A 10,071-nucleotide genomic window follows, 5' to 3' on the forward strand; every position below is an offset into this window, starting at 1 on the left:
GTATTTATTTTGAGTTCCTGTGTTGTCCTGTTTCCCCTTCATTGTTCCAGGTGTTTCTCGTTCCCTGATTACCTCCTGTGTATTTAATGTCATCTGTGTCTTTTTCTGGTCCTGGTCTAGTGTGCTGTCAGTCTGTCTGTCATGTTGGGCTCTATTCTTCTCACCCACATGCAGAAACACAAGACGGAGTATCCGAAATAAGTAAGAGAAGTTTATTGAAAAAACAACGGTGAAATCTGGGTCGGGGAACCAAAGGTGAAAACGGCCGGGTCTGGTTCACTGGAGTGGATGAGAGAAGTGATGAGTTCAGGGGCGGTTGGAATTTGAGTAAGAGAGTGAAGGAACGTTCTTACTGGATTAGGTGATGATCTGCGCCTGGGAGGTTTCGGTGGTACCGGGGTGGAGGAAAGTGATGGAGGGTTTGCTGCAGGAGACCAGGAGGTGCACGGCGTTGGAGGGCGACCAGCGGGTGGCGACACGAGGGCAAAGATATTGTGGAGGCAGCCGGAGGTTCAGGGTTCAACGGATAGTCCTCAGAGTTCTTTACGGGTCACCTGGGGAGGAGACGCACAAGAAATTACTCGGAGAGTTCACTAGGAGGAAAACACAGGGAAACGCACGATGACCTGGTGTACCATATCTGGCTAACACTCTGGCAAAGAAGTGTTGGCTGCTCCCTCCTCTTAAACTCCACCAGATGAGCTGATCGATTACAGGTGCGCAGGTAATACTGCTGCCAGTGGTCACGCCCTCCAGTCTCCACCTCATGGCGACCTCTGGTGGAGGAAAAAAAAGAAAACAGCAAAACCCAACAAAACACCCCGGATCCCAACACTGTCGTCTGAACTCCATTTGTTTACCCCGTTGCTACCTGTGTTGAGCTCTAGTCTTCCACTCAGCGGTACTGCCGGGGTTTTAGGACTTTTGGATTTTATTTTGTGTATATTTTCTAGTGATGGCCAAATGAAGCTTCCCGGTCCGTTGCTTCACCCAAAGGTTCATCACTTGATGCTTCATTCATTTCTCACTAGTGACACCTGCAGTTCAAACTGTGGCAGCCTGTCACTCAGGTAAAAACTAATTGTTTTTACTAATTTAAAAACAATTAGTAAATGCAACATTGTCACAAAGTTTTTGTCAAACTCACGTTTAGTAACAAGAGAGTCAATTAAATCCTATTTAACTAATCTTTTTTTAGTTATTAAAATAATTTGTAGTTAATCCTGGTATATGTTGACTGTTACTGGCTGTTTTCTTTTGTCATTGCCTGATTTGACAGTAAAGACATTTGATGTTTTAGTGTTCTCGGAGTGCAGCTTGTTGGGGCAGACAGTTTTCTTTGAGTTTTGATTTGCCTCATGAAAATCTAAAATTCTTCAAAAATTCTTTTTCTTGGATTTCTATTGGCTCTCTGATCTGATTCCTTATATTTTTACTCATCAGCCAGAATTTTACTTTTCCAACAGCTTTAAGTCTGTTTCTGCTGTTAGAGACTGATATATTTTTGCAGAACAAAGAAATTGTGGAAATTTCAAGAAGGTGAAAATTTTTTGAGGTGAAAGGTTTAATTATTGTTATTTAAGAATCTTGTGAATCATCATCTCCAGTTTTCCCCTGATGTCAGATTTTTTTCTTCTTGCTGGCTCTTTTTCTTTTCTTTTTTTTTTTCCACCAGGGGATCTTTTGTGGGCTCCAGTGTCCCTTATTTGAAAGTAGGCTGACAGGAAGGGGGAAGGAGAGAGGGGAAGACATGCGGCAAACGTCGGCCGGGTCCGGGAATCAAACCCGTGACCGCTGCGTCCAGGACTGAAGGCCTCCAAATGTGGGTCGCGCTGTCCCGTACGCCACCACAGCACGCCCCTGCTTGCTCTTTTTCAATCAAGATAATTTTGTGTAGCACATTTCAGCAACGATGCAGAGTCAAAATGTTTTACATAATAAAACACATAAATATAAAGTCACAAAATTTTCTCAATAATCAACCATTGATAAAACTGGTAACAAACATTACACTTTTATAAGTGCAATCATCAAAATCATTAATGAACTATAAAAGGTTCCTTTTATTTCGGCCACTGCTGAAGACAAATACTCCTCTGATGCGATCAAGCAGCGGCTCATCACGCTTTTATTTTGAAAACCGACACGCAAAATGAAGCAGTCACATGACCCATGCAATGCGAGGCCTCGTTTGTTGCCGGTCACGTGGTTTTCAACAAGACGACACAAGCCTCGAAGCGGGGCTTCAGATGATTCATCACTACTATTTTCATTTTAAACATTCTTCCTTTCACTTCACCCTGGATCTGCAGCGTTTACCTCACCGCTTCCACCAAACAACCTCATGACAATATTCAAGAATCCTGAATTATGTGAGAGTGTTTTTGAAAGCCAAGCTTCATGAAAAAGGCATTTATCAAGACTTATGTGATGGTTCATACTTCAAAAGTAATATTTTATTTTCCCAGAAAAAAACATGCTCTACAGATTCAACTCTATTTTGATGAGTTTGAGAAAGCAAACCTAGATTCAAAGAAAGGGATTCACAAAGTTCATTGTATTTACTTTATTTTGAGGAGCCTTCCTACAAAATATAATTTGTGTTGATGAATATACCTGTTGTCACTATTTTTCACTCACAAGATCTGAAAACATAAAGCTTTAATGACATTCTGAAGTCTCTTGCTGATGATCTTAAAATTCTTGAAGGGCCTTTCTCAGACTCACCATTGCTTGGTTCTGTTGTACAAGCAGCAGGTGACAGGAAAGAAATAACTGTTACTGGAATCTGCTGCTCCTCTTCATTCAGACTGTTAGTATTGTAATGATTTACCATTTGAAGCACCACCAAAAGCTATTTAGATATTTGTTTTCACAGAAAAGCAACATTTCATCCTACACCTTGTATTAGAAAAATAAGTTTGCTCTTCCATGTATGGTGCATGAGATTTGTGTCAAAACATATATTTTTTTAAAAGATCACTGAAAATGTTAAATATCACAAAAACATTGGTTAAGCCAGTTTACCACTGGGACAATTTTGATTTTCTGAGATTTGAATTTGGTCCAGTGAAGAAACAAATTATCAATAGCTTAGATGGAAGTGAGGTTTTAAGTTCTGCTTTTAATGTAAGCCCATACTGTGAAGTTTCAACCACTAATTGGATGATGAACTGTGGAACTGAATATCAGATTGGTATGTTCATTTGTATTGGATCTAAAACAGAACTTCCTATTTTCAGAAGAGTCACCAACATCATTGTACATGATGAGTAAGCTTTTATTTTGACTTGTAGAGGGACACCTTTCATTTTGATCATCATTTCAATGCATATTGTGTCAGTAAGAGAACAGACTCATTTTCTTTTCTTGGTTTAATCACAGATCTTATGGCAAACCGTTTTCTAACAAGATGTGTGAAAAAACATACATTGTTCTACATTTTCATATTATGTGATCTTTGTTGTTATTGCAAAGCCGGTGCTGTTTTATGTGGTGGGCTTGTTTGAGATACAATAGACTCAAACTGCAACTTGTTTGGTTTTGTTTTTTAATTCAAGGAGCATCTATTTTTTTTATAAGTGATTTTACTATTTTGGATTATTCAAAAAAAAAAAAAGAAATGTTTATGTTGAGCTGTATTTAACACGTTCTATGGAGTTAATACATTTGAACCTTATTCAGTGTTAAATGTACACACTCTGGTTAACATTTGATACTACACACTAGTGTTAGGTAAGTTCAACACTGATTTTGTTCAATTTCAACTTCTGAGAGTGTTGATTCAACTTTATCACAAGCAGGGGCGTTGCCAAAAATTTTGGGCCCCATGACAAAATAATTCAAATAGGCCCCCCTACCCACCCGTGCAGCTGCTGTAACCACATCTCTGGAATTAGACCCATTAAAAAGCTTCAAATAACTAACTTAAGGGCTTGCAACTGCATCATTTCCATTCTTCTAACATTGGTTCTAGCACAATTATTACTGCAAAAACTATAAAATTGTTCTAGTCACTAATATATGCAACAGTCTACATACAGTACATGAGTCATGAAAGTCTGCTTTTATAACCACTTTTTATTTCATTTTATTTGTCTTCAAACAGGAATTACAACTTATGCTGTAATCTCATCTCTGTAGGTGCAGAAAATGTATATTAATCTTTAAAATTTCCAACAGCATTACCCAGAATGCATTGCATGGTGGGTCTTCAGATTTTAGCTTCTATTTTGGTTGATTTTGCTGCAATCACTAAGAAACTATATACCTTTGTTATCAACATTACCTCCTCTGTCAAACTAGATGGCTGAGAATGAGTTTTGAGACATGTAGAAAATCAGCACCATTACTCAGAATGGGGTGTTCTATGTTGAATTGCTGCCTGATGCAAGCTCCATCACACAAGACTCCCGTGCTTTCAGTTTTGGGTAAATCACCTCATTTTGTTAATGTGGTCATGCATATATTTGGATCACATATACTGAGCTTTCTAGAGGTCTTGCGGTGTATGATGGCACTAGAAAGGCTCTGTTCTCTCATTTCAGGGGTGATGGTTTGAATCCCAGCAAGTGTGTGGAGACCTGGAAGGCAGCAGCTTGTGGCTGATTCAGGTTCTTCTTCCTTGGGAGGATGGCTGAGTAGTGACACCTTTCTATGGCTTTTTTTGCTTTTCTTGGGGGAGGCATTGGTAGCTCTAACAACCTGATGGAGATCTGCTGGTGTGAAGTTTGCATTGCTAGCTTGGCTAAGGTTTTGTCAGAGCTCCAGCAGACCGCCAGCACTCAATGCAGACCATACTGTCAGAGAATCAACGGAGAACTCTTCTGCTTCCTGGGCATGCTAGTTCCACCTTGCGGTGTTAACGGATAGCATGTTTTTGAAACCAGGGGCCCGGTACGTATCAGCCTTCCCAGGTTCCGCCTATAGGAACAGCACGTGGGAAAGGTGACTCTGGGACTCAGGAGTCTTAAATGCAGTCCAGTCTTCTATGAGGAATAGCCTCACACACAGCAAAATACACACCAACTGGCATTCTCTCTTCAATTGTACAGTTCCTACACTTCTAACTGCAAAAGGAATGAATGTTGTTTTCAGGAAATCTTCAGCTTAAAGGTCTGCTAAACAGCTTTAACCTCCTAAGACCTGCATGGCATGTATTATTAAATCCTCTTTGATTTTTGCAATTATTAGCTCCCAATCATCCCAAATATAATTTTTTTACATGATGTAGCTGCTGAGAAAAATTATGTCCACATATGAGGACATTTATTTTAAATGTAAAAACGACAACATAGTTGACCCTGTTGAGACAACACAATTAATCAATGAAATCCAAAACTTTGGTGTCTGTTCACATAAGCATTATTTCTTAGTTTAAAGACAGAATGCTACACAAGAGTTGACTGTTTCCCATTGAATATACTGCTAATAGGTATGGAAAAACGCAGTTTCCTTATAAAGAAAAATCCCTCAAAGTAAATCGCATTGTTGCTGTTCTAAACAGTTAATTTGAAACATTTAATTCAGAGACTAAATCTACTTCAACTTACTTTTCCCCTTATGGGATCATGCCTATACTTGCGTGTAAATGGCTTAGCAACAATTGCAACCTGCCTGTAAGCAGAGCACCTTGCAAATAAAACTGCACTGAAATTTTTTCTGATGTTCTTTCACTCCGCACCACATTGCATTCTTGAAGTTAACTGCCTTTTGCATATGGCATTAGCCCTTACATGGACTGAGACATGGAGCAATACCTTCACTGGGGGATTTTTCCATTGGAGTAAAATCTCTGGATCCCACTCTGAAAAGTCAGTTGCCATCAAGTATGCCAAGACAATTTTTGCTGCTTCCATGCAAAAAGGTGCATGATGCTGTTCTTGGTGCCACACAGAGGTCTTTGCAGTACAATAGCCAGCTATTGTTTAAAGTCAAATCTGTAATTAGTACCCTCAATTTACATTATTGTGGTAGCGACTCATAAAGTCAATTACAACCATCTTGGAGTTTTAACCCCTACCCTAACAATACTGGGTTGTGAGATTCATATATTTAAGTTTCACATCTTTGTGAGGTCTTTTCTGCCTCTCTTGCATTAACAGTAGACATCAGGATAAGCAAAAAATCATTTCACCTTGCAAATATTTCAACACTCACTGTAACTTTTGTTGATGCTCCCCCAACTATTTGCATTGATTTAGATGGTAGCTTCATCAAAAAATTACCTAAATCCATTTTATTGAATTGAATTCCCCAAATCCAGAAGATTTAAAGCTCCAATCACAGGAAACCTTTGCTGTAGAGTCTAAGATAATTACCTGTTATGCAAACTTCTGCTAAATGTAATAGTAAATTAGTGTAAACAATGTAAATAAAAATTTAAGGAAGGGTACCACTGGGCAAAACCTAACGTTAGGGTTCTTAACGTTAGGGTTCTTAACGTTAGGGTTCTTAACGTTAGGGTTCTTAACGTTAGGGTTCTTAACGTTAGGGTTCTTAACGTTAGGGTTCTTAACGTTAGGGTTCTTAACGTTAGGGTTCTTAACGTTAGGGTTCTTAACGTTAGGGTTCTTAACGTTAGGGTTCTTAACGTTAGGGTTCTTAACGTTAGGGTTCTTAACGTTAGGGTTCTTAACGTTAGGGTTCTTAACGTTAGGTTTCTTAACGTTAGGGTTCTTAAGGTTAGGGTTCTTAACGTTAGGGGTCTTAACGTTAGGGTTCTTAACGTTAGGGTTCAACGTTAGGTTCTTAACGCTAGGTTAACGGGTTCTTAACGTTAGGGTTCTTAACGTTAGGTTCTTAACGTTAGGTTCTTAACGTTAGGTTCTTAACGGGGGTTCTTAACGTAGGGTTCTTAACGTTAGGTTAACGCAGGTTCTTAACGTTAGGGTTCTTAACGTTAGGTTCTTAACGTTAGGTTCTTAACGTTAGGTTCTTAACGTTCTTAACCTAGGGTTCTTAACGTTAGGTTCTTTAGGTTCTTAGGGTTCCAACGTTAGGTTCTTAACGTTAGGGTTCTTAACGTTAGGGTTCAACTAGGTTAACGTTAGGGTTCTTAACGTTAGGTTCTTAACGTTAGGGTTCTTAACGTTAGGGGTTCTTAACGTTAGGGTTCTTAGGTTCTTAACGTTAGGTTCTTAACGTAGGTTCTTAACGTTAGGGTTCTTAACGTTAGGTTCTTAACGGTTCTTAACGTTAGGAAACGTTAGGGTTCTTAACTAAGTTAGGTTCTTAACGTTAGGGTTCTTAGTTAGGTTCTTAACGTTAGGGTTCTTAACGGGGTTCTTAACGTTAGGGTTCTTAACGTTAGGTTCAACGTTAGGTTCTTTAGGGTTCTTAACGTTAGGTTCTTAACGTTAGGGTTAACGCTAGGTTCTTAACGCGTTAGGGTTCTTAACGGGTTCTTAACTAGGTAACGTTCTTAACGTTAGGGTTCTTAACGTTAGGGTTCTTAACGTTAGGTTCTTAACGTTAGGGTTCTTAGGTTCTTAAGTTAGGTTCTTAACGTTAGGGTTCTTAACGTTAGGGTTCTTAACGTTAGGTTCTTAACGTTAGGTTCTTAACGTTTAGGTTCTTAACGTTAGGGTTCGGTTAAGTTCTTAGTTTAGGTTCTTAACGTTAGGGTTCTTAACGTTAGGTTCTTACGTAGGGTTACGGTTAGTTAGGTTAGGTTGGGTTTGTTTGAACGAGGTTCATAACATCATTAGGTTCTTAGAGATCATACAGCTAGCCTGAATGACTGGACCCTGTCTTATAGGTGTTCTTAAATGGTTAACAAGTAACCTGATCTGTGATCTGTGTAAGTGCGTGGATGCCTGTTTTAGGGTTCCCAAACTAAACCAAGGAGTGTATTGTCTTAACGTTAGGGCTAACTAATAATCTAATAATTAAAAGAAATATATTAATAATTAAAATTAATAATCATAAATAAAATAAGTAATTGGTTAGGTTTAAAACTATATATTAAGTTTCAAATAGAAAATTTAGGGGTCCACAATTATATTGTGGTAAAAGAAATTCAATTGGTTAGGTTTAGAATAAGAGTTATAGTGAGTTCCAATATTGATTGGTTGTGTTTTAAGGTCAAAGGTCATGATGAATTTCTAAGTTAATTAGTTATATTTAGGTTTAGGTGAGGTTCAAGTTTCATTAAATTTGGGGTCCATAGTAAGAGTGGATTTTCAAGTCTAATTTAATTGGTTCTTAACCAGGTAGGGTTTCCAAATTTACCTGGTAACCTTAGGAACTGGATCATAATGGCATTAACCAAATTAGGTTAATTATAAGAAGGTAAGCTTTTCACTTTCGATTAGTAAATTAGATTTAGGTCTCAAATTGTTCTGGATCACAAAATCACCCAGGTGTATTATCCTGTTTAAATAGGGGTTAATAAATCTAGTGAATAATAGCAAACATAATTTTGTGTCAGAATTTAGAGCTAATTTTAATACTATTAAAGATACAACTAAAACTAAAGAAGGTTTAGGATTAGAATCCACAGTTCCTGTGATACCCAAACTCAATTGGTTAGAATAAAGGTAAGAGGAATTCAAATTGATTAGTTGTGTTGGTCACATAATGAGTCTCAAACCTAAGTTAATTGGTTAGCATTAGAGGTTGGTTCTTCAACATTAAATTTAAAATTAATAGTAGGTTCTAAGGAGTAGATTAATTGGTTAGGTTAAGAATCAAGGTTAGGTGTTTAAGTTTTCAACTAAAAGTGTTAAAGGATCCAGGTCTTAGTAAGGTTTAAAATTACCAATTAATTAATTAAATTATGTATTTAAAGTTAGGTTTTTATTTTCTGATTAACATTTAGAGTCCGCAATTTCTTAAGAAAAGGGCCAAACTTAATTGGATTTAATAAAGGTTTTAGTGAATTATCCACTTAATTGGGTGTGTTATGGAGCAAGGACATAGTTAATTGGTTAGGTTTTGAGTCAACAGGTGTGAAATTAGGATCTAAATTATTGAGTTCTGGCCATTACAGTTTTAGGCCTAGGGTTTTTATTGTTTGAATGTAATTGGTTAGATTTAGTATCAGACGTTAGGATTTAGGTTCAAACTGGTTATTAAGGTCAAGGGTCATATAGTTAAGTATTTAAAATAATTAGTTACATATTAGGCTATTATAGTGAAGTTAAAATTCAATCTATAAATTATATTCAGAGTCAACCTTTATATCAGGTTGAAGATCTAATTTAAATAGTTAAGTCTTAGAAAGTTAAGTTTAGAATAAAATTTATAATGAGTTTCAAAATTAATTGATTGTCTTTAGGTCAAAGGTCATAATGAACTTCTCAGATACAAGGTAAATTGGTTAATTTTAGAGTCAACCTAAAAGTTCAAGATCCTAATCAACTCGGTTAAGTGAACAGTTAAAGGGTCTTAGGCCTAGTTTAATTTAAGTTCAAAATAGGAGGTTATGAAGAGTTTAAAATATCAGGTTGGACCAAGATCATGAGGTTCAACATATTACTTAGTTAGTTAGATTATGTGGTTGGAGGACAAGTTTTGTACTTTTTCTATTAATTAATTAGATTTCAAGTCAACAATTTTCTCCAAAATTCACTATCAAAATTAATTGTGTTTAATACAGATTATAGTGAGTTTCAAAATTAATTGGTTGTTTAGATCTAGGGTATATACTGAGCTTTAATAGTTTATGAATTAAATTTTAGTCAAGGTGTGATAAAGTAAAATACCAATTACTAAGTTTAATATTAAAATATAAACAAGGTTAGGTTTTAATTGGTTAGTTTTAGTTAGGAAGGGTTAGGGTAAGAGGGTTAGGGTTAGGGGTTAGGTTAGGTAGGGTTAGGTTAGGTTAGGTTAGGTTAGGGGTTAGGTTAGGTTAGGTTAGGGGTTAGGGTTAGGTTGGGGTTAGGTTAGGTTGGGGTTAGGTTAGGGTTAGCAGGTTAGGGTTAGGGGTTAGGCTAGGTTAGGTTTAAGTAGGTTAGGTTGGGGTTAGGTTAGGGTAAGGGGTTAGGTTAGGGGTTAGGGGTTAGGTTGGGGTAGGGTTAGGGTTAGGCAGGGTAGGTTAGGGTTAGGGGTTAGGTTAGGGTAAGG

The sequence above is a fragment of the Gambusia affinis genome, linkage group LG05 (assembly GCF_019740435.1).
Source record: "Gambusia affinis linkage group LG05, SWU_Gaff_1.0, whole genome shotgun sequence".
Classification (NCBI taxonomy): Eukaryota; Metazoa; Chordata; class Actinopteri; order Cyprinodontiformes; family Poeciliidae; genus Gambusia; species Gambusia affinis.